The 23,213-nt window shown below is 44.3% G+C and overlaps 1 protein-coding gene across 4 annotated transcripts in view; it reads right to left on the bottom strand.

Moving 5' to 3' along the window:
- Window positions 1–23,213, bottom strand: part of EHMT1 (euchromatic histone lysine methyltransferase 1) — a 152,433-nt gene that overhangs the window by 103,421 nt on the left and 25,799 nt on the right. The window contains exon 1 of one of the 4 annotated variants that reach the window (XM_047831540.1): window positions 12,918–13,169. The exons of the other annotated variants lie outside the window; for them this stretch is intronic. The gene's annotated coding sequence lies outside the window, so the exon portion shown is untranslated. Of the gene's footprint in view, window positions 1–12,917; window positions 13,170–23,213 lie in introns of those variants that run through there. 4 annotated transcript variants of the gene reach the window in all.

The following is a 23,213-nucleotide window of genomic DNA, read 5'->3' as shown; positions in this document are numbered from 1 at the left end:
AGCTATGGTAATGCCACCAAGCACTACACAACTCTGATTTACATGAAAAACTGTTTTTCTGAAGTCCAAACTCTAACAGAATAGGTCACACTACCAACAAGTCACCTATGTAGTGTGCCATTAGCCACAACATCCCTTCTACCCTGGAGCTCCACACGCATGCTCGCGCACAGCTTACTGTATGGCCTTACTGTACCTGCACATGAAAGGAACATCAGGCTCTTCCTGTAGGGACTGTCTCTTCTCCATACATGCTATTTTGACAACAATTCAAATTATTGCAGAATGTTCTATGTTCCCGCTTGTGGCCCACAGTAGCAGCTTTCCTGACCTCCCTTTAATAAAGTCTCTAAGGGGCGCCTGGGTGGCTCAGTCAGTTAAACATCTGACTTCGGCTCAGGTCATGATCTCACAGTTCGTGAGTTCAAGTCTTGCTCCAGGAAAGCTCTGCTTCTCTCTCTCTCTCCTTCTCTCTCTCTCTCTCTGCCCCTCATGGGATTCTCTCTTTCCCACCCCCTTCGCCGCCCCTCGCTCACTTGCACCTTCTCTCTCTCTCTCAAAACAAATAAATAAATAAAGTCTCTGCAATAAGAATGCCTGTCAACAATGAGCTCACTAGTCCACATCAAGAGGGCCCTATGGGAAGGAAGCATGATTCCGGTGTTTATGCTCATCACTAGAACTGTATCAAGTGGTAAAACAGAGAAGAAAAACAGCACGGGAAAACAAGAACTCAGAGGTGAGGGTGAGGAGAGGGTCTGCCTTCACGGTGACTGTTACTTCTGTTAGCACCATGAACTAAATTAAACTGCCAGTGCACTAGTGGCGGGGGGGGGGGGGGATCAACCATGTAGGGTAGCCATCCTTTGGCCTACAACTCCCCCTCCAGCCACGGGATCTGGAGACCTCAGTGGAGCATCCCCATGAAGGTGGCTTGCAGGGTTCTCAGCACAAGGACACCCTAACCTCCCCTCCAAGTTCCTGGTGTGAGGCAATGCACCCCCCCTTTTTTTAATTTTTGCAATGCTTTTATTTATTTCTGAGAGAGCGCGCGCGCACAAACAGGGGAGGGGGACAGAGAGATAGAGGAGAGAGAGAGAGAGAGAGAGAGAGAGAGAGAGAGAGAAAGAGAATGAATCCCAAGCAGGCTCCACACTGTCAGCACAGAGCCCAATGGGGGCTCGAACCCACAAATCATGAGATCATGACCTGGGCTGAAATCAAATTGGACACTTGGCCAACTAAGCCACCCAGGCGCCCAGCATCCCCTTCTTTTGTTGAAGCTCACTGAAGTTGATTTCTGCTACCTGGTTCCATCTCTTTCTCCACTGATGCAAAAGGGAGGCCCTGAAGTTTCCCTTGCATGCCACCTACTTATTAAGGAGCACAGCCCGTGACCGGCAAAGCCCCCCAGGGAGCTAAAACTGGGTGGTAGGAAGACATCTGCCACCACAGACTAACTAGAAATGGATAAAAGCAAATTTCTAAATAGAGAAAAATATCATGACTCCTTAGACACAAATTTTCAATCAAGAACAAAATTAACCATTATTTCCTCACAAAACACAAAAAAAGCTGGTATTAGGAAAAACCAGTTCACTTGAAATTTTTAACTTTTTAAGATTTTAAAGTATTTAGGGGCTTCTGGGTGGCTCAGTCAGGTAAGCGTCCAATTTCAGCTCAGGTCATGATCTCACGGTTTGTGAGCTCAAGCCCCACATCAGGCTGTCTGCTGTCAACGCAGAGCCCACTTCAGATCCTCTGTCCCCCTCTTTTTCTGCCCCTCCTCCGCTCTCCTTCTCTCTCTCTCTCTCTCTCTCTAATTAAAAAAAAAATTAAAACAAAGATTTTAAAGCATTTAACAAATCCCAAGCCCAGTAACTACTGTAAAGGAAAATGATTTTTACTGTTTCAACAGCTTCCTGCAGCATTAAAACAGGGGTTAGCATAAACACACACCAATCCCAGGGCTCACTCTCATGCCCCAAACTTGGATGAGCAAAATGTCTCACTATCCACATGCCTTAGTGGTCATGGGGTCAGGACGAAAGTCAGATCTGGTTGGTCAAAATCTTATAGGGAAAAACAGAATGAGTGCCTCCAACAGTGGATCCACTTGCCTCGAGGCTGAATCTTGAGGGGTGACACAGAGGCTTCCCAGGGACACTGGGGCTACAACTTGGAAATTAGGAAATACTGGGGGTAGTGGACGATCCTGAATTTCTGGAGGAAAAGTCAACATTTTTACTGCCACCAATAATGGAGGAATGTAAGCAGAAGTACTTTGTGCCGTTTCATATCCATAATATATTAAGTCAGAAGACAAATAATTTTTGGACAAAGAATTTGTAAGATGTGCAATATAGATACTACAAAATTTTAGCAAAATCCTGGAGCTTAAGGATGAGTACAGTTCTGAGGATTTCAGTTGGACCCCTGGATACTACAGTGCTGGTTACACATATGGCAGAAACAATGAAACCACAGTGTGTCTGTGACTGAAAAGACTGAATTCCGTGTGTCCCTCAGACTGAGGGCTCTCTGTTAAGTCGCCATGCTAGCTTCTAATTATCATCGACCATGGCTGCTAAGAAAACCTGGTGAACAATAATCTTTTTTTTTTTTTTAACATTTTTTATTGTTTATTTATTTTTGACAGAGACACAGCATGAGTGCAGGAGGGGCAGAGAGAGAGGGACACACAGAATCTGAAGCAGGCTCCAGGCTCTGAGCTGTCAGCATAGACCCTGACGCAGACTTGAACTCACAAACCATGAGATCATGACCTAAGCTGAAGTTGGACACTTAACCAACTGAGCCACGCAGGTGCCTCAACAATAATCTTGTAATGGCAAAATAGTACTAATTAAAAACAGTGCCATTTCATGCTGAGTGTGAACAGTGCAATTTTGACCTTTCTTAATGGACTATTTCTTCTGATACATCTATATATGTAAAAGGCGATCAGCTTGAGGTTTCTAACAGCATAAGCAACAACAACCTCCACAAGTAGCATAATTATATTCATTAGTCATGGCATGACTCTGTGAAAGAAAATCTATCACTGCCTATGAAAATTCTTACAGTTTTCCTTAAATATGTGTAAAAGAGACTAGAAACAGTCACATATACAAATAAGAACATAGTACAAGGTGAGGGCATTTCAAATCAGCAGAACAGGGGATAATTAACAAAATGGTCACTGAGACCACCGGCTGGTCATGGGAGAAAGGCCATCACAAACATGAATCCATGAGAGCAGGGATTACATATAGTGCGGCACAACTGTACAAGCACTAGGAGAAATCCTTGGTGACCCTGAAGTGAGGAACCGCTGATTCTAAGCCTAACTAACTCCACGACAAGGAATCACAAAAGAAAAGCTTTACAGATTTAACTACCAAAATATTTTAAGCACTTATGTGACAAAATAGAGAAATAACTCTAAAAGCCTGAAAAAAAAAGGGGTGGGTGGGCTGGTCCTGGATGGATCAGTCGGTTAAGCAACCAACTCTTTATTTCAGCTCAGGTCATGATCTCATAGTTCATGGGATTGAGCCCCATTTAGGGCTCTGTATTGACATTGCAGAGCCTGCTTGGGATTCTCTCTCTCCCTCTCTCTCTGCCCCTCTCCCACTCGCACGTGTGTGTGTGTGTGTGTGTGTGCGCGTGCGTGTGTGCGTGTGTATTCAAAAAAATATATGCAGTGTATGGGCTTAGTACCTTTAATATACTCTTAACCCAAGAAGGAACAGATAAATAGTAACTCCAAATCAATTTTGTAAAGACAGAGACCACCAACAAAGTAACAGGCAAAAGAGTGAAACAGGCATTCCCAAGTGGCCAACAGATGCACATACAGGCAGATGCTTGGCCCTGAATGTGACCAAGGGCTGGAGAAGGGGAGGAGTTCCCTAGCTCCCCCAGAGCAGCAAGATCACACAGCAAGCAAGTATGCCATAGATTACCTAAAAACACAGACCAGTCTTCTCACAAGGATGCAATAACCCTTAACAAAACAGGAAATGAACCCAGCAACATGTAAACATAATTACACATCCATGACCATGTGAGATCTACCCCAAGAACACAAGGTTGGGGGGCGGCTGGGTGGCTCAGTCGGTTGGGCAGCCAACTTCAACTCAGGTCATGATCTCGCAGTCTGTGGGTTTGAGCCCTGCGTCGGGCTCTGTGCTGGCAGCTCAGAGCCTGGAGCCTGCTTTCGATTCTGTGTCTCCCTCTCTCTCTGCCCCTCCCCTGCTTGCTCTCTGTCTCTTTCTCAAAGAATAAACATTAAAAAAAATATTTTTTTTAATTACAAAAAAAAAGAATGCAAGGTTGGTTTAACATCTGAAAATCAATGCAACAATTATTAACAGAATATAGGACAAAAACCACAATGATTAAAAAAAAAAACCAAAACACAAAAAACCCATAATGATCATCTCAACAGATGAAAAAAAAAAAAAAATCTGACACTGACTTCAAGCTGTATTACAAAGCTGTAATCATCAAGACAGTATGGTACTGGCACAACAACAGACACTCAGCTCAATGGAACAGAATAGAGAACCCAGAAATGGACCCAGAAACATACGGCCAACTAATCTTTGACAAAGCAGGAACAAATATCCAATGGAATAAAGACAGTCTCCTCAGCAAGTGGTGCTGGGAAAACTGGACAGCAACATGCAGAAAAATGAACCTGGACCACTTTCTTACACCAGACACAAAAATAAACCCAAAATGGATGAAAGACCTTAACATAAGACAGGAAGCCATCAAAGTCCTCGAGGAGAAAGCAGGCAAAAGCCTCTCTGACCTCAGCTGCAGAAACTTCTTACTCAACACATCTCCAGAGGCAAGGGAAACAAAAGCAAAAATGAACCACTGGGACCTCATCAAAATAAAAAGTTTCTGCACAGCAAAGGAAACAATCAGCAAAACTAAAAGGCAACCGATGGAATGAGAGAAGATACTTGTAAATGACGTATCAGGTAAAGGGTTAGCATCCAAAATCTATAAAGAACTTATCAAACTCAACACCCAAAAAACAAATAATCCAGTGAAGAAATGGGCAAAAGACATGCATAGACACTTCTCCAAAGATGGCGAACAGACATGAAAAAATGCTCGACATCACTCATCATCAGGGAAATACAGATCAAAACCACAAGGAGATACCACCTCACACCTGTCAGAATGGCTCACATTAACAACTCAGGCAACAACAGATGTTGGCGAGGATGCAGAGAAAGAGGATCTCTTTTGCATTGTTGGTGGCAATGCAAGCTGGTGCAGCCACTCTGGAAAACAGTCTGGAGGTTCCTCAAAAAACTAAAAATAGAACTACCATACGACGGGGCGCCTGGGTGGCGCAGTCGGTTAAGCGTCCGACTTCAGCCAGGTCACGATCTCGCGGTCCGTGAGTTCGAGCCCCGCGTCAGGCTCTGGGCTGATGGCTCAGAGCCTGGAGCCTGTTTCCGATTCTGTGTCTCCCTCTCTCTCTGCCCCTCCCCCGTTCATGCTCTGTCTCTCTCTGTCCCAAAAATAAATAAACGTTGAAAAAAAAAAAAAATTAAAAACAAACCAAAAAAAAAAAAAAAAAAAAAAAAAAAAAAAAAAAGAACTACCATACGACCCAGCAATCGCACTACTAGGTATTTACCCAAGGGATACAGGTATACTGTTTCGAAGGGGCACGTGCACCCCCATGTTTACAGCAGCGCTATCGACAATAGCCAAAGTATGGAAAGAGCCCAAATGTCCATCAACAGATGAATGGATAAAGATGTGATATACATACACAATGGAGTAGTACAAGGCAATCAAAAAGAATGAAATCTTGCCATTCTCAACTACATGGATGAAAGCAGGGGGTATTATGCTGAGCGAAATTAGAGAAAGACAAATATCATAGGATTTTACTCACATGAGGACTTTAAGATATAAAACAGATGAACATAAGGGAAGGGAAGCAAAAATAATATAAAAACAGGGAGGGGGACAAAACAGAAGAGACTCTTAAACAGAACAAACAGAGGGTTACTGGAGGGGTTGTGGGAGGGAGGGAGGGGATGAGCTAAATGGACAAGGGGCATTAAGGAATCTACTCCTGAAATCACTGTTGCACTATATGCTAACTAACTTGGATGCAAATTCAAAAAATAAATAAAAATTTTAAAAATAATAAAATAAGGGGCGCCTGGGTGGCGCAGTCAGTTAAGCGTCCGACTTCAGCCAGGTCACGATCTCGCGGTCCGTGAGTTCGAGCCCCGCATCAGGCTCTGGGCTGATGGCTCAGAGCCTGGAGCCTGTTTCCGATTCTGTGTCTCCCTCTCTCTCTGCCCCTCCCCCGTTCATGCTCTGTCTCTCTCTGTCCCAAAAATAAATTAAAAAAAAAAAAAAGTTGAAAAAAAAATAATAAAATTTTAAAAATCTGACAAAATTCTTTCATGATCTGCACAATGCACTGGGGGCTCTAGCCAATGCAGGGCAGTGACAGCGGGGGGGGGGGAGGGTGTCTAACACAAGTAAGAAAAGGTAACAGTTACCCCTAAGCCTACCGCCAATAGTAAACACCTTAGTGTATCACTTACAGCTTTTTACGTTAACAAAATAATAGACTTATTTTTAATCCATTCTGTCATTGAACCTGATGATAGAGGTCTCTCTCTATAACATCATATGCAAGACATGCAATGGTGTATCACATGGCTACAGCCGACTGCTTAGCTATTACAAGCATCACGGATACTAACCGTGCACGTCTCCGGTGAAGCTCCCCTCTTCATGCACTCACCATGTTGTGTGCTTCCTACATTTTCCACCAAATCCCACCACCGCCTTCTTATTGTAAATCACATCATCCCGAAAGTCACCAATAAAAAGAAAATGGTCTACTCATTTTTCTGCCTTCAATCTCTGTCCTTTCCCACTTAGTATATCTATTCTGCAGTTAGAATTACTTTCTAGAGTTGTGACCTCACCACAATCTGAAAACACCCAGTGTTTCCCACCTCTCATGGGCTCTGGCTCACACCTCCCAGCACAGCACAGAGGTGCTTTGGCACTCTAGGCCAGGGGTCCACTGGCCAAATCGAGCCCAAGCCTATTTCCGTACTTCCCACAAACTAAAAACTACATTTTTTTAGTTATAAATATAAAAAAGAATATGCATTAAAAGCCAGGTGTGGCCTGCACACCTGGCCCTTTCCAGGAAGTTTGCTAACCCCTAACCTAGCCCAACAATTTTTAGGCACCAAAAGAGCCTACCAAACATATGGAAGTGCTGACGCATCAAGCTACTGAGGGTGGCTTGAACAGAGCCCTTGAGTCTCCGTCACTGCCTTGGTCCACCCCCCAGCTTTCATCCTCCAAGATAAAACTCTGCCACTCAGCCGGGCAAAGCCCCCAGGGTTCATCCGGCTGATCACATGCTGCACTGAGACTCCCTAAGCACCTCTATCTCAGCAGGAAGGGGTCCCTGAGCAGCATGGGCTCGGATTTACTCATCTTTGCAACCCAGCATCTAGCAGAGTACCTGGCACGTAACACATATTCCCGGACTTTCTGAAGAACACATTTTTTTTTAATGTTTTTATTTATTTCTGAGACAGAGACAGAGCATGAGCAGGGGAGGGGCAGAGAGAGAGGGAGACACGGAATCAGAAGCAGGCTCCAGGCTGTCAGCACAGAGCCCAACGGGGGGCTCCAACTCAAACCATGAGATCATGACCTGAGCCAAAGTCGGCCGCTCAACCGACTGAGCCACCCAGGCGCCCCATGAAGAACACACTTTGGGGCGCCTGGGTGGCTCAGTCGGTTGAGCGGCCGACTTCGGCTCAGGTCATGATCTCGTGGTCCGTGAGTTCGAGCCCCGCGTCGGGCTCTGTGCTGACAGCTCGGATCCTGGAGCCTGTTTCGGATTCTGTGTCTCCCTCTCTCTCTGACCCTCCCCGATTCATGCTCTGTCTCTGTCTCAAAAATAAATAAACGTTTAAAAAAATTTAAAAAAAAAACAACATTTAAAAAAAAAGAACACACTTTAAATGATGACTAAGGGGCGCCTGGGTGGCTCAGTTGGTTGAGCGACTGACTTCGGCTCAGGTCACGATCTCACGGTTTGTGAGTTGGAGCCCCGCATCGGGCTCTGTGCCGACAGCTCGGAGCCTGGAGCCTACTTCGGATTCTGTGTCTCCCTCTCTCTCTGCCCCTCCCCCGCTCATGCTCCGTCTCTGTCTCAGAAATAAATAAGCATTAAAAATGATGATTAAGTATACAATGCAGGCCTCTGACATCAAGAGACAAGTCATGTGATGGCAGGAAGACTGCACAAAGTAACGCACAGCGCACCCCCAAGTGCATCTGGACGTGCACTTCAAGATTGGACACAAGAATAAAGAGCACAAAAGGAAAGCTCCAGAGTCGAAAGCCAAGTGTTCGAGGACATGTGCTGGGCTGGAGTGAGCTGGATGGACCACAGTGTGGAGCGCTGGAAGAAGTGAGGGGAGCTGGGGAACCCACTATGGGCTTTAATGTCTATCATCTTAACATCCCTTGGTACAGGACACCTGGGGGACTGGTATGGTTGAGCAACCGACTCTTGATTTTGGCTCAGGTCATGATCCCAGCGTTGTGGGATCAAGCCCCACACTGGGCTCCACACTGAGCACAGAATCTGCTGGGGATTCTCTCTCTCCCTCTGCCCCTTCCCCAAGGATCCTCTCTCTCTTAAATAAAAAAAATAAAATAATAAGTTTTAACATTCCTTGACGTATGTCAGTAAATCCTGTTTAACTTCTTCCGGCCCCTAGAATTTGCTTCTTAAAGTATGGTCGTATGGAGACCAGTCCTGATGAAGCCCTGGGGTTTATTCAGGTTACAGGTGTACAGCTTTCATTAAGTGTCTATCTACCAAATGGCAGGTGCTGTTGTCCCTCTGTGCTCTTTGTGCTCCAGGACGAAGGCCCATATCTTTGTGTTTTAGAAATTCTCCCTTGCAGTCCCCGGCATCTCTCTATCACCCATTTCCTCTCATTATACATCAGAGAGAGGGGACAGAGCAGCTGTAACTGGTCACCACCCACCTCAGCCCTCTGGGTGAGTCAGACCGTGTGCTTTATTCCAGGGCAAAACACTGGTCTTCCCTAGAACACCGGCTTCAACTGCAGGCTCCTAAGAACAATGGAGTTACCAAAAAGGACCCACAAATTTGCAGGCCCTCCCAGGATTGGCCGTGGGCCAAGCAAATAGTACATTACCACATATACAAGCTATTTTTTCATGTAGGTAGCATTACTAGATTGACCATAATTTTGTTACTTTCTGTTCTCTCAATTAGTACATACTTTTCACAATTACTACCATGACAACAGCCTTCAAATTTTTTGATGTGAGGAAAAAGTTTTTAATATACTGAAAAAAATTTGGCAATTTCTAATACAGACTCCCCGAAGGCAGGACCTGCACCTCTTCCAGGTTCTGAAGCTCATCAGCCCTTAGCCCCTATGGAAACAGCCACCCAGTTTAATTTTTAGTTGGGCATTCCACTTCTCAGCACTGTGAGGCCATGTGGCACAGTCAGAGCACCGGCCAGCAGTAACTGACCACGACTTCTGGGCATATCCTCAGAGCCAGAGCTCAACACTGGCTCCAGCCCTCCCACAATTACAGTGCACCTTACACAGGGCACCTCCCCTCGGAGGGCAACGTTCTCTTCTGAAGAATGCAGGAGGTAAAAATAAGACTGGACAGAGTTTATATACCAAGAAAAAGGAGAGGCCTATTCCTCTTTTCAGATCAGAAGAGTAACTCAAGGAACAATCCTAGCTGAAATATCAGGAACATAAAAGTAGCAGAAGACAGAGGTGGGAGACCACAAACCCAGGAAGGTACAGTGGGTATCTACTGGTCACCAAAGAATACCCCAGTATGAGCACATACACAACAGATGACTTCTTATACTCTCGAGGACATCATTCTACAAAGCGGAACTGTACTAGCCTGAAAGGAAGATGTGCCTTTGCGACGCACCGTCCCTGTAAAAATGTTTAGAAAATCCCCAATGGAGTCAGCATTCTAGCTTTATTAGAACAAAGGCACCATCTGGTGGTTAAAAGAATAAGTGCAGGCTATGGGAAGAAAGCCACAGAAATAAATATTAATAAATTTCCCTTCTAATCAGAAAGATTCTTGGAAAAAGACCACATTCCTAATCATATTGGTGATTTAAAAAAAAAATCTTTCTACAATACTGCTCTGTAACAGGATTGAAATAACATGGGAAAACAAACACCTTTATAGCTGAATTTCATTCAAAATTCCTATTTTGTCAAAAAGACTGAGCATGATAAAGAAAGTAAACCAAGAGTTGAATGTTTGGAAGCATATGACCAAAAAAAGGTGGAATTTATCCCCCATCACAATGCACGCTCTATGAGAAACAGGAATTTTGTCGGAGGTTTTTTTTTCCATTGCTGGGCTACCAAGCCCTTCAGTGTACAATAAAACAGTAGTTCTCAAGCATTCCAGTCCCAGGACCATGTTATACTCTAGAGAGTACTAAGCATCCCAAAGAGATTTTGTTCCTATGGATCACGGCTATGGATATTTACAAACCAAAATAGAGAAAATCTTAAAATCACTGTCCCTTCCTTTAAAAATAATAACACATTACCTGCTAACATAAAATATTTTTATACAAAGTAACTACTTTTCAAAAGAGAGAGAGGAGAGGCTCAGTCAGTTAAGCATATGACTCTTGATCTCAGCTCATGTCTTGATCTCAGGGTGATGAGGTCAAGCCCTGCGTTGGGCCCCAAGGGCCCCGCTGTGGGCCCCAAGATGGGCATGAAGCCTACTTAAAAAAAAGAAGAAGAAAAAGAGAGAGTGAATGTGTCATTTTTTTACAAGTCTGCAAATATCTCTTCTAGCTTAAGGTTTGGATGCTCACATGCCCTGCATCATGTAGCCAGCCTCTAGAAGTGTGCACTCTAGCCCCCTGACAGACTGGGGTGGGAAAAGCCAATGACGTCCTCCCTGGTGTTAGTACAGACAGTCTGACCTTACAGGTCTGGAAGGGTCTTGGGGACCTGCTACTGTGTCTGGTATGCAGCACGCACTAACGGAGCTTTGTTGATGGGAGGGACAAAGGACAGAGCATGGGATGGAGATGGTAAGAGAAGGACAAGGGGGTAGGGAAAGGACCAAGTGCAGCCAAGTGTGGGAGGGGTGCGGCCTGGCCCCAAGCACTGCAGGGCTGGTACCCTTACTTTATACTGATTACAAGTAGATGATGCAGCTGTTTTATTAGCTCTGTTTTTCAGAGTACCACCTCCACGTGGGGTCATCTTCCCTTCAGGTTTTTACTGTAATTTAAAAAAAACTAATGAGCATTAATCACATGAATTGAAATGCAGATAAATGAGGGTTGCTGTTAATTTGTTTGCCATAAAACTAATACATGCTCATTTAAAAAAATTTTTTTAATTAATTTTTTTTTAACGTTTTATTTATTTTTGAGACAGAGAGAGACAGAGCATGAACGGGGGAGGGGCAGAGAGAGAAGGAGACACAGAATTGGAAGCAGGCTCCAGGCTCTGAGCCATCAGCCCAGAGTCCGACGCGGGGCTCGAACTCATGGACCGTGAGATCGTGACCTGAGCCGAAGTCGGCCGCCCAACCGACTGAGCCACCTAGGCGCCCCAAAAATTTTTTTAATATAACAAAAATCACAGTCAATCCAGCAATTCAGAATAACTAAGTAAACAACTGGTATATTTCCATTTCTTTCCTAAACTTAGTATGAAAGTTTTTTTAATTGACATTCATCTTGGGGCGCCCGGATGGCGCAGTCAGTTGTGTCTGACTTCGGCTCAGGTCATGATCTCACGGTTTGTGAGTTAAAGACCCACACTGGGCTTTCTGCTGTCCCACAGAGCCAGTTTCAGATGCTCTGTCCCTGCCTCTCTCTCTCTGCCTTCCCCCACTCATGCTCTACCTTGAAATAAATAAACATTTTTAAAAGTTGATGATCATCTGTAAAGTATACAAGTACTAACAAAATCACTATAGATAGGAAACCCTTAGTAATCTATTATTTAACCTCTCAAAAAAAAAATTAATTAATTAAAGAAACTCTCCAAGTATGGGTGCACAGAAGGTCACATACTGTATGATTCCATTTATATGAAAAGTCTAGAAGTCCAGAATACACAAATCTACAGAGACAGAACACAGATGCCTAACTAACTGCCAGGGGTTAAGGGGAGGAGAAAATGCGAGTGACTACTGATGGTATAAGGTTTCTTTTGGGGATCATGAAAATGTCCTGGATTTTTTGTGCTCTATTCATGGACATACCCAAGTTTCCAGACTAGTCATTCTGGTATATAATAGGTAATGAGTATCTGATGGATGGATAAATGGGGGAGTTGGTGGCTGCTGGAATGGATGGGGAGTGGGGGGGGATGGAGGGGTGGGGAGGAGAGTGAGTGGGAGAGTGGATGGGGGTTGGGGGGCGTGAGTGGGTGGAAAGTGGACGGGGGGGGGGGGGGGGGGGCGGTGAATGAGGGTATTCCTCTCCTAGAAAGAGCCTGAAGTCTCATGTTGGTCAGGCTCCCAGGGGTGAACAGCCAGCACCACTTCTTCCTTTGGCGGTCCTCCTCCTCCTCCTCCTCCTCCTCCTCCTCCTCCTCCTGCACACAGTTTCGCACAGTTCCAAGGGCCCCACTTCCTGCCCCAGGCAGAAAAGAACGTGCTCTTCAAAAATCTAAGAAGCAGCTGTGAGCTCTCCTTCGCAACATTTGCTCACTTTTCTTTTTCAAAGAAAGTCTGTGAAACAGAAATGCGTTAGAGGAAATGGACCTCGAAGAAGTCCCTCGTAGCCTCTGTTACAATTCTACAGAGAGGCTTACCTTGAAGGTGAGCTAGTTTGGCCGGGCTCTTTGCTGGATTCTGTGAAGCCCACCAAGCAGCACGCGCCCTACACAGCATGAACTCCAACACGGTTTCAAATGCCAAAAAGTCCAGACCACTGTGATGAACAGTACAGAAGCGTATCCTTCCTCGACTAGTTCTCTAAAGAGATGACAAAATGCTTGACTGACTGTATTTTTTATTTTAAAAGGCCACCAAAACTTTTTACCTCACTTGAATTTTTTCACTTTGGTTATGCTGTCTTCTCTTAATACCATGGTCCTCAGATGATTTGTGCTGCTTCAAGAAGATAAAAATCTTCTAACATTTAAAAATACTCCCCATCTCTAAAATTCTCTTAAAATGAAAAGCAAATGTCTACCTAAGAGAGGCCTCCCCCACCAACCGCCTGCCTTCCCCACGTGCCTAGGCTCTGCCCCCACCTTGCACCTGCAGGCTTCACCTGCCAATGGTCTCCAGCCCACCCTGGTCTCCAGCCCACCCTTCGCACAGAAGGACCCTTCATCTGAGAGGGGTGGGGAAGGGGGAGGGAGGGAAGAGGGGAAGGGGGAGGGAGGGAGGGGAGGCCAGAACCTGCCCTGCACAGGGTGCGACCTCAACATGGCCTGGGGAAAAGTTCCTCTAAAAGCACACTTTCCACTCAGAAAATAAGAAAACAAACACTCCATTATGGGCTACACTGCTAACATGAACCACCAATGAAATTTCCATCACAGGTGTTCAACACGCTTCTGCATACCTGGTTAAATGGTTCCTCTCAGAACCACCACCCACAGAGGCGCCATTTCCCAGCGGGCCAGCGGGTGCAGGGCCTGGATTCACAGTGGCCCCGCGTTCAAGGGCAGGCACAAAGGAGCCGTCCCTATTGTTCCCTCTTCCTCATTCCGCTGGCTGAGCTGGAGTTTCCTCAGATCTAGGAGAGTAGCCTACCCTCCCCCACCCTTTTGTTCCAAGAATACAGTTCTAGAACAGGCAGCCTATGCACCAACTGCTCCAATCCTGCGATTTCCAATAAGTAAAACCACAGCCCCTCACCAGGTCGCCCCCCCCAAGATGTGTCTAGCACGTGCTTATCCACTGTCTTGCTTTTCTACGGAACAGCTGAGAAAGCCCTTGTGGAAGCTCCGCTGCCTTGGGTCTCGGCATCTCTCCACGACCTCATTTCTGCCGTTCGAAGGAAAATGGAGTCCCCCACTCACCAAGGCAGACAGGGCCATCCTGCAACCTGCAACGTGCTCAAGCAGATCCCATTAGGCAAGGCACCGCCTTCCAAGGGGCACTCTTGGGGAGTGGTCAGTGCCAGTCTCAAGCCCAGAGCCGACAGACTTCTTTCTCTTCAGCCTGCATGGAAAATGAGCCAACTGCAAAATAACATGGCCAGATCCTCCACACACAGCCTGGCTGGTCCCCGGCCCCCACAGTCTTTCACTCATGCCCTCCTTGCTCCCCATCACCACTGAGGCCACCATGGGGCAGGGAAGGAAAAAACGAGGCAACACCATTAGTCAGTAAAAGCTTCCAGTACTTTCTCTGTAAACGTTGAAGCAAGAGAAAAAATACTGGTTTATCATCGGCTTAACTAGTTAGGAGCTTCTTCCTGCAATACAGAACAGGCCTTACATAGTTTTCAATAACCAGAGCTTTGGAGGGATTGCCCACCCCCACTCCCAAGAAAGCACACACATCTGGTGACAGGACATCACGACAGGGTTATTCTGTAAGGGGTGGGGTGGGGCGGGGGTGGGACAAGGAGGTGACCCCACCAACACCCTACCTCCTAGGCCCTGCCCCCAGCCTAGGAGCACCTTCGTGAAGAAAGGGGTTAAACAAGAGAGGAAAAATATTAAACGCCACGTTCCTTGCCTGCACCTCTATCCGTTTTTTCCCTCCTGCACTAGTGCAGTTGTTGGCTGCGGCCACTGCAGGGGAATCACAGCAGCTCCACTGCCCTTTTCCACCATCTGTAAGCACCTCCTGAAATGGAGGGAGCTCAAGGCAGGGAGCAGTCCAGAGGTACAGGCCCACAGTGCACCTGAACCCCCTCAGATGGTTACAACAAACATTTTAAGTGAGCTGAGTTTTCTCAGGAGGAAACTATTCTACGTTTATCGTCTTCACCCTAAAAACGGGGAAAGGTCTTTTTAAAGAAACCATCAAAACAGCTCATCCCTACCACCACCAAAAGAAAAATCACTCTTAGGGTCTCTTGGGATCAGCTTTGTATAAAAAATACTAACAGAAACCTAGGATAGGAACCTGAGGTCAAGTCTAAGGGAACAAGAGTCATCTTACCAGCCCTGTCATAAGGAACTCACCTTACAGATGACCTTTAGAGCCAAGAACCCAGTGACTGAATCACAGGGAAGCAAACCTAAAGCTTGCCATGTACATCAGACCCCTCCTCCAAGTGCTCCTGCCCTCCCAGCGCAAGCACACCTTGGAGGGGGGCGGTCTCAGGGCCCCAGTCAAGTGTGAGAGCAGCGGGTCTCCGCCCACATGTCCCCCATCCTCCACTATGGAATTTCCTCTTTAGGAGAAGAGACCCTTCCACAGCTGTGCTGCCCCTCCAATCAAGTCCGAGTTGTGGCTCTTAATACAAAACGAAATATTTGAAGCTCCTTTTTTAAAAGAGGCAATATTTTTAAAGTAGTGTTTCAAGCAAACTTCAAAATAAAACCACAAATATTATTTCCTATTTTTGAGGTTATATGAAAAAAATAATACTAACCTTCCTATATAAATGCTCTTCTGTAAACTCCCTACCCACCATGCTGTATTTTCGGTTGGATGCTGGGGCCTGCGGGCTGTGGCTGAACCCCAGAACCATCATAGGGAGGGGGTCAAGTCAAAGGTCAGCCAGAAAAATGAAGGTCATTCTTCTTGAAGTACCTGGATTCCATTCAGCCAAGAGCAAACGACAAAGACACCAAACTCAGACACAGACTGGAAGTTCAGCTGTAGAACACACATTATCGATGGAGCCACGGTCCTGTACAAATCTACCGACAGCTCATGAAGAACAGACAACAATCCGACCCCACCTTCAGTTCCCACTCCTCAGACTTACAAAGGAAAGAAAAGTCAGGCTGATTAAAGAAACATAAAAGCACAGGATGGGGCGCCTGGGTGGCTCAGTCGGTTAGGCGTCCGACTTCAGCTCAGGTCACGATCTCACACTCCGTGAGTTCGAGCTCCGCGTCGGGCTCTGGGCTGATGGCTCGGAGCCTGGAGCCTGCTTCCAGTTCTGTGTCTCCCTCTCTCTCTGCCCCTCCCCCATTCATGCTCTATCTCTCTCTGTCTCAAAAATAAATAAACGTTAAACAAAAAAAAAAAAAAAAAAAGAAACATAAAAGCACAGGTAATGAAAACAGATACAACCATTCACTCATTACTAAGAAAATGCATTTAAAACAACGAAGATACCATTTTCACCTATCAGATGGGCAAAAAATCTTAAACCCTGACAATATGAAAGTAGGGATAAACAGGCAATTCTCATATACTGTTGGGATAATAAAATTAATGAAACTGCATTGGGGGCAGCTTGGCAACATTTATAAAATTTTAACACATACGTAACCCTTGGCAAGGCAAGGGTTATTTTTTAGTTTATCCTAAGATACCCTTGCAAAAGGACTCCAAATCATACCTAACAAGGACATCCACTCAGCCTTCTTTCTAGATTAGACCATCTAAAATATCCACCAACCTGGGGTGCATGGGTGGCTCAGTTGGTTAAGCGTCCGACTCTTGGTTTCAGCTCAGGTCATGATCTTGCAGTTTGTGGGTTCGAGCCCCTCATTAGGCTCTGCACTCTTAGCATGGAGCCTGCCTAGGATTTCTCTCTTTCCCTTTCTCTCTGCCCCTCCCATACTTGCTCTTGCTCTCTCTTTCTCTCTCTCAAAATAATAAATTTTTTAAAAATATAGTAAAATAAATAAATAAATATCCACCAACTAGACACAGAAATTGTTAGAGGCTCACAAGGAAATACTTAAAAGCTCTTGAAAAGTGTAAGAAAAAGCTGATGAGCTACTGGGGGAAAACCATGGAGACAAACACAAGTTAAGGTACAGAAGAGTGTGTCTGTGAGATCCCTGTAAGAACAGAGACGCTGGCATGTGCACAAAAATCTTTTGGGAAGGAATTATAAGAAATTATTAATAGCACGTGACCTTTGTAAGGAAGATTAAGAGCAAAAAGGATGCAAAAAGTTACCCTGCAACACGCACCTTTCCTTACTATTTATTCAACAAATCCATCTAAAGAAGGTATAAATGAACAGGAAAATGAATCCAAGAGATGGAAAGAGACAATAAAATGATTGGTAATTTCTATTATAAATGAAAACTTCTAAGGAATACATCAGCAACTTGAATCCAAAAGCACAGAAAACACTACCAGGCATTACTGGGTGTATCCCAGGTATACAAGTGTGATTTAACTTTATAAAATTCATAAATGTAATCTACCAATTTAACAGATTTTTTTTAATGTTGGTAAAATTCAATACCCAAGTATGATTTTAAAAACTCAGTAAATTAGGAACAGAAATTTCCTTATTCTGATAAAGAGTATTAAAAAACTAATAAAGTAAACATCATGCTGTGATATTGCAATTTATTACAGGAAATATGTATTTAGTCTTCTTCCTCATTTCTGGCTCAAGTCCCCAAAACTTCTGCAATTTCCCAAGCATAGAGAGTGATGCAGGTGTCTTTTTTTATGTTAATGAGATGACTTTGGGAAAGCCCTAAAGGATGGGAACTGCTTGCCCATGAATCCTGCCAACCACAGGATTAGAGGGGTAGGACTTCCAGTCCCAACCAGACCTCTGGGGAGGTCAGAGGGGCTGGAGGCTGAATCAATTGCCCACCAATGGCCAATGAGTTTAATAAACAGCTAAGTAATAAAGCCTCCATAAAAACCCTAAAGGGCAGGGTTCAGAGAACCTCCAGATTGGTAAACACGTGGAGATTTTCAGGAAAAGCAGCACAGCTGGTGAGGGCATGTAAGTACCTGCCCTTCCACACACCTGGCCCTGGGCATCTCTTTCATTGGGCTATTCCTGCGTTATATCTCTTTATAATAAACCAGGAATCTAGTAAGATGAGTCTCTGAGTTCTGTGAGCCATTCTCGCAAATTAATCAAACCTAAGGAGAAGGTCAATGGAACCTCCAATCTGTGGCCAGTCAGTAGCAGAGGTAACCACCTGGATTTGTGACTGGCATCTTAAATGGGAGAAGGAGCAGGCTTGTAGGACTCAACACTTAACCTGTGGAACCAGATACTTTCTCCAAGGAATGTCAGAAATGAGTTGAATTCATGGACACTGTACACCCTGATGGTATCAGAGAACCGCTTGGTACTATATGTGGGGAGTGGCCCTCCCCATGTGGAATTGGGCCAAGGAACCCCAAAAGACATTGGAAATGCATTTCCTACAAAATCCAGAATTGGATCGATGAGTTCAAGCCCCATACCAGGCTCTGTGCTGGCAGTGTGACGCCTGCTTAGGATTCTCTCTCTCCTTCTCTCTCTCTCTGCCCCTCCTGCTCTCATTCTCTCTCTCTCTCTCTCTATCAATAAACAAACAAACAAACAAACTTAAAATTAAAAAAAAAGGAATAATAATACAAATAAACAACGGGCACCTGGGTGGCTCAGTTGGTTGGTTAAGCATCTGACTCGTGATTTCAGGTCAGGTCATAATCTCACGGTTTCTGAGTTCAAGCCCTGAATCAGGCTCTATGCTAACAGCACAGAGCCTGCTTAGGATTCACTCTTTCTGCCCCTCCCCTGCTTGCACACGCGCACACTCTCTCTCTAAATAAATAAATAACCTTTAAAAAATGAATAAATAAATAAACGAAACCAAGAACAAGGGCAACCACCAGCATTGCCTCCATTCAACACTAACTGGTACAATTAGACAAGAAATTTGCAGTATGAGTATCAGAAAGGAAGAAGTAAGACTGTTAGTACTTGCAGATCCCATGACCTATAAATGACTAGGAATAACAGCAGAGCTTAGGAAGGTGACTGTATGTAAGGTTAAATATTCAGCTGCCTTGCTATGTACCACCAGTGAACAATCAGACATGGTAATAACAGAGAGAACACCATTTAATGATGGCATCAGAGAATCATCGGTTTAGGAAAAATGTAATTTCATTGAAACTTTTTATTAAAAAACTGAATGGATAGGGATGTCTGGGTGGCTCAGCTGGTGAAGCACCCGACTTTGGCTCATGTCATGATCTCATGGTTCGTGAGTTCAAACCCTGCATCAGGCTCTCTGCTGTCAGCACCAAACCCGCTGTGGGTCCTCTGTCTTCCTCTTTCTGCCCCTCTTACCCCCTATCTCAAAAACAAATAAACATTAAAAAAAAATTTTTTTTTAAACCTAAATGAATAGAGAGACATACTATATTCACAAATAGGAAGACAATATTGGGAAGATGTCCATTCTCATCAAATTGATCTACAGATTCAATGCAATTCCAATTAATATCCCAATAGCATTTTTCATGAAATTTGAGGATTCTAAAGTTTATATTAAAGAATAAAGGGTCAAAATTATCCAGAATGCTTTTGAAGGATGCATGGAGGAGTGACTTGCCCTACTAATTTCCAGGATGTATGATGAAACAAGATAACTGAGCAGCATATTGCTGCTGGCAAGCTGGCCAAAGGCATAAATCCAGAAAGAAATTCACACACATGTGAATTCTGAGATATGGGGCATCAGTTTCATGGAGAAAGGAAGACCTGTTCAATACCTGAAGCTAGGAAGAAATGATGCAGGACATGAAAAAAGAGGACACGGAATCCCAACTGACATTTTTTTAAAATCTTTTTTTAAATACAAGAAAAAAGCCAACTCCAGAAGAAATAAGGAATTCAACATCAAAAACTAAACTAAGGGGGTGCCTGGGTGGCTCAGTCGGTTAAGTGTCTGACTTTGACTCAGGTCATGATCTCACAGTTTTTGAGTTTGAACCCCACATCAGGCTGTCTGTCAGCAAACAGCCCACTTAGGATCCTCTGACCCTTCTCTATGCCTCTCCTCCACTTGCACTCTCTCTCTTTCTCAAAAATAAATAAAATTTAAAAAATAAAAATAAGAACACATTTTTAGGCCCCAATTTTTTTTTTAATTTTTTTAAGTTTTATTTATTTTTGACAGAGAGAAAGACAGAGCATGAGCAGGGGAGGGGCAGAGAGAGAGGGAGGCACAGAATCAGAAGCAGGCTCCAGGCTCTGAGCTGTCAGCACAGAGCCCGATGCAGGGCTCGAACTCACAGACCACAAGATCATGACCTGAGCCGAAGTCAGACACTCAACCGACTGAACCACCCAGGCACCCCTCTTAGGCCTCAATTTTTAAGAAAATGATGTGACATTAAAATTTCTAAGTACTGAAAAGCACAGTTAGGAATGATATCTATCTTGGACTGGGCAGAAGAAAAGTAAATGGAAACATTCTGTGGAAAACAGTAAGCACTATGGAAAAAAGCTACTTAAAATACATGTACTGGCCACCAACGTTCATATGTAACATTCATAATGGACACCTACACTGGCGCATAAAGGTGCACAATAATCTACAAGGACAAGCACTGAAGCCACAGTGCACAGAGAGACACATGATGTGGTGCCCTCAAGTGCACATTCTTTTTTTTTTTTAATTTTTTTTTTCAACGTTTATTTTATTTTTGGGACAGAGAGAGACAGAGCATGAACGGGGGAGGGGCAGAGAGAGAGGGAGACACAGAATCGGAAACAGGCTCCAGGCTCCGAGCCATCAGCCCAGAGCCCGACGCGGGGCTCGAACTCACGGGCTGCGAGATCGTGACCTGGCTGAAGTCGGACGCTTAACCGACTGCGCCACCCAGGCGCCCCCAAGTGCACATTCTTAAGCGAAGGGGACAGACAGGGCAGGACATCGAACCCCTGAAAAAATATATGAAAAACTGCACCAAAACCATAAAATACCTAGGAATAACCATAACCAAAGAGGTGAAAAATCTATACACTGAAAACTATAGAAAGCTTATGAAAGAAATGCAAGAGGACACACACAAAAAAGGAAAAATATTCCATGCTCCTGGATTGGAAGAACACTGTTAAAATGTCGATACTACCCAAAGCTATCTACATATTCAGTGCAATCCCTATCAAAATAACACCAGCATTCTTCACAGAGCTAGAACAAACAATTCTAAAATTTTTATGGAACCAGAAAAGACCCTGAATAGCCAAGCAATCTTGGAAAATGAAAACCGAAACCGGAGGCATCACAATCCTGGACTTCAAGACGTATTACAAAGTTGTAATCATCAAGACAGTATGGTACTGGCACAACAACAGACACTCAGATCAACAAGTGGTGCTGGGAAAACTGGACAGCGACATGCAGAAAAATGAACGTGGACCACTTTCTTACACCAGACACAAAAATAAACCCAAAATGGATGAAAGACCTTAACATAAGACAGGAAGCCATCAAAGTCCTCGAGGAGAAAGCAGGCAAAAGCCTCTCTGACCTCAGCCACAACAACTTCTTACTCAACACGTCTCCGGAGGCAAGGGAAACAAAAGCAAAAATGAACCACTGGGACCTCATCAAAATAAAAAGTTTCTGCACAGCAAAGGAAACAATCAGCAAAACTAAAAGGCAACCGATGGAATAAGAGAAGATATTTGTAAATGACATATCAGGTAAAGGGTTAGCATCCAAAATCTATAAAGAACTTATCAAACTCAACACCCAAAAAACAAATAATCCAGTGAAGAAATAGGCAAAAGACATGAATAGACACTTCTCCAAAGAAGACATCCAGATGGCCAACCGACACATGAAAAAATGCTCGACATCACTCCTCATCAGGGAAATACAAATCAAATACAAATACAAATACAAACAATGAGATACCACCTTACACCTGTCAGAATGGCTAATAGTAACTCAGGCAACAATAGATGTTGGAGAGGATGCAGAGAAAGAGGATCTCTTTTGCATTGTTGGTGGCAATGCAAGCTGGTGCAGCCACTCTGGAAAACAGTCTGGAGGTTCCTCAAAAAACTAAAAATAGAACTACCCTACGACCCAGCAATTGCACTACTAGGTATTTACCCAAGGGATACACGTGTGCTGTTTCGAAGGGACACATGCACCCCCATGTTTATAGCAGCACTATCAACAACAGCCAAAGTATGGAAAGAGCCCAAATGTCCATCGACAGATGAATGGATGAAGAAGATGTGGTGTATATATATGTGTATATAAATACGCATATATATACGTTATATACATGTGTATATAAGTACACATATGTACATATACACACATATATACATATACACATACATACATACACACAATGGAGTATTACATAGCAATCAAAAAGAATGAAATCTTGCCATTTGCAACAACATGGATGGAACTGGAGTGTATTATGCTAAGCGACATGAGTCAGTCAGAGAAAGACAAATATTATGTGACTTCACTCATATGAGGACTTTAAGACACAGAACAGATGAATATAAGGGAAGGGAAGCAAGAATAATATTAAAAAAAGGGGGGGGGGGACAAAACATAAGAGACTCTTAAATATAGAACACAAACAGAGGGTTGCTGGAGGGGTTGTGGGAGGGGGGGATGGGCTAAATGGACAAGGGGCATTAAGGAATCTACTCCTGAAATCATTATTGCACTATATGCTACCTACCCTGGATGTAAATTAAATTTTAAAAAATGAAAAAAACAAAAGATAACCAGATAAAAAACCAAGGTAAAGGAACAGAAAAACACAGGGCAGGTACTTTAGACACAAGAACATCCTAAGCACAAGGACAGCAAGGGCTCAGACCAGACAGGGAGGAGCCTGGTGAGTGGGAGGCAGGCTGGTCCAAGGCCTTTGACAAGCAGGGTCTCCACTTTACGATAACAGAGTGACTTTAAGGGAGGGAGGGGAGTAATCCGAGACTGGTATTTTTGTTTATGGTATTTTTGTTTAAGGCCCCTCTGGATTCCTGGCAGAAAATGAATCATACAAGCAAGAGTAAGTAACCAGAATCCTGCAATGGTCTAGAGACTAAGCGTGTGACTGACATCAAATTCATAGAAGTGGTCAGATTCCAGCTATATTCTCTCTAAATAGGCAGTTCTCAACCAGGGGCAATTTGCGCCACCACATCCCCCACCCCCAGATATTTTTCACTGTCATGACGGTGTCAGGAGGAGTGACTGGCATCTAGTGGGTAGAAG

Source organism: Prionailurus viverrinus, chromosome D4, assembly GCF_022837055.1.
Source record: "Prionailurus viverrinus isolate Anna chromosome D4, UM_Priviv_1.0, whole genome shotgun sequence".
Classification (NCBI taxonomy): domain Eukaryota; kingdom Metazoa; phylum Chordata; class Mammalia; order Carnivora; family Felidae; genus Prionailurus; species Prionailurus viverrinus.
This window is presented reverse-complemented; position numbering and strand designations above follow the sequence as displayed.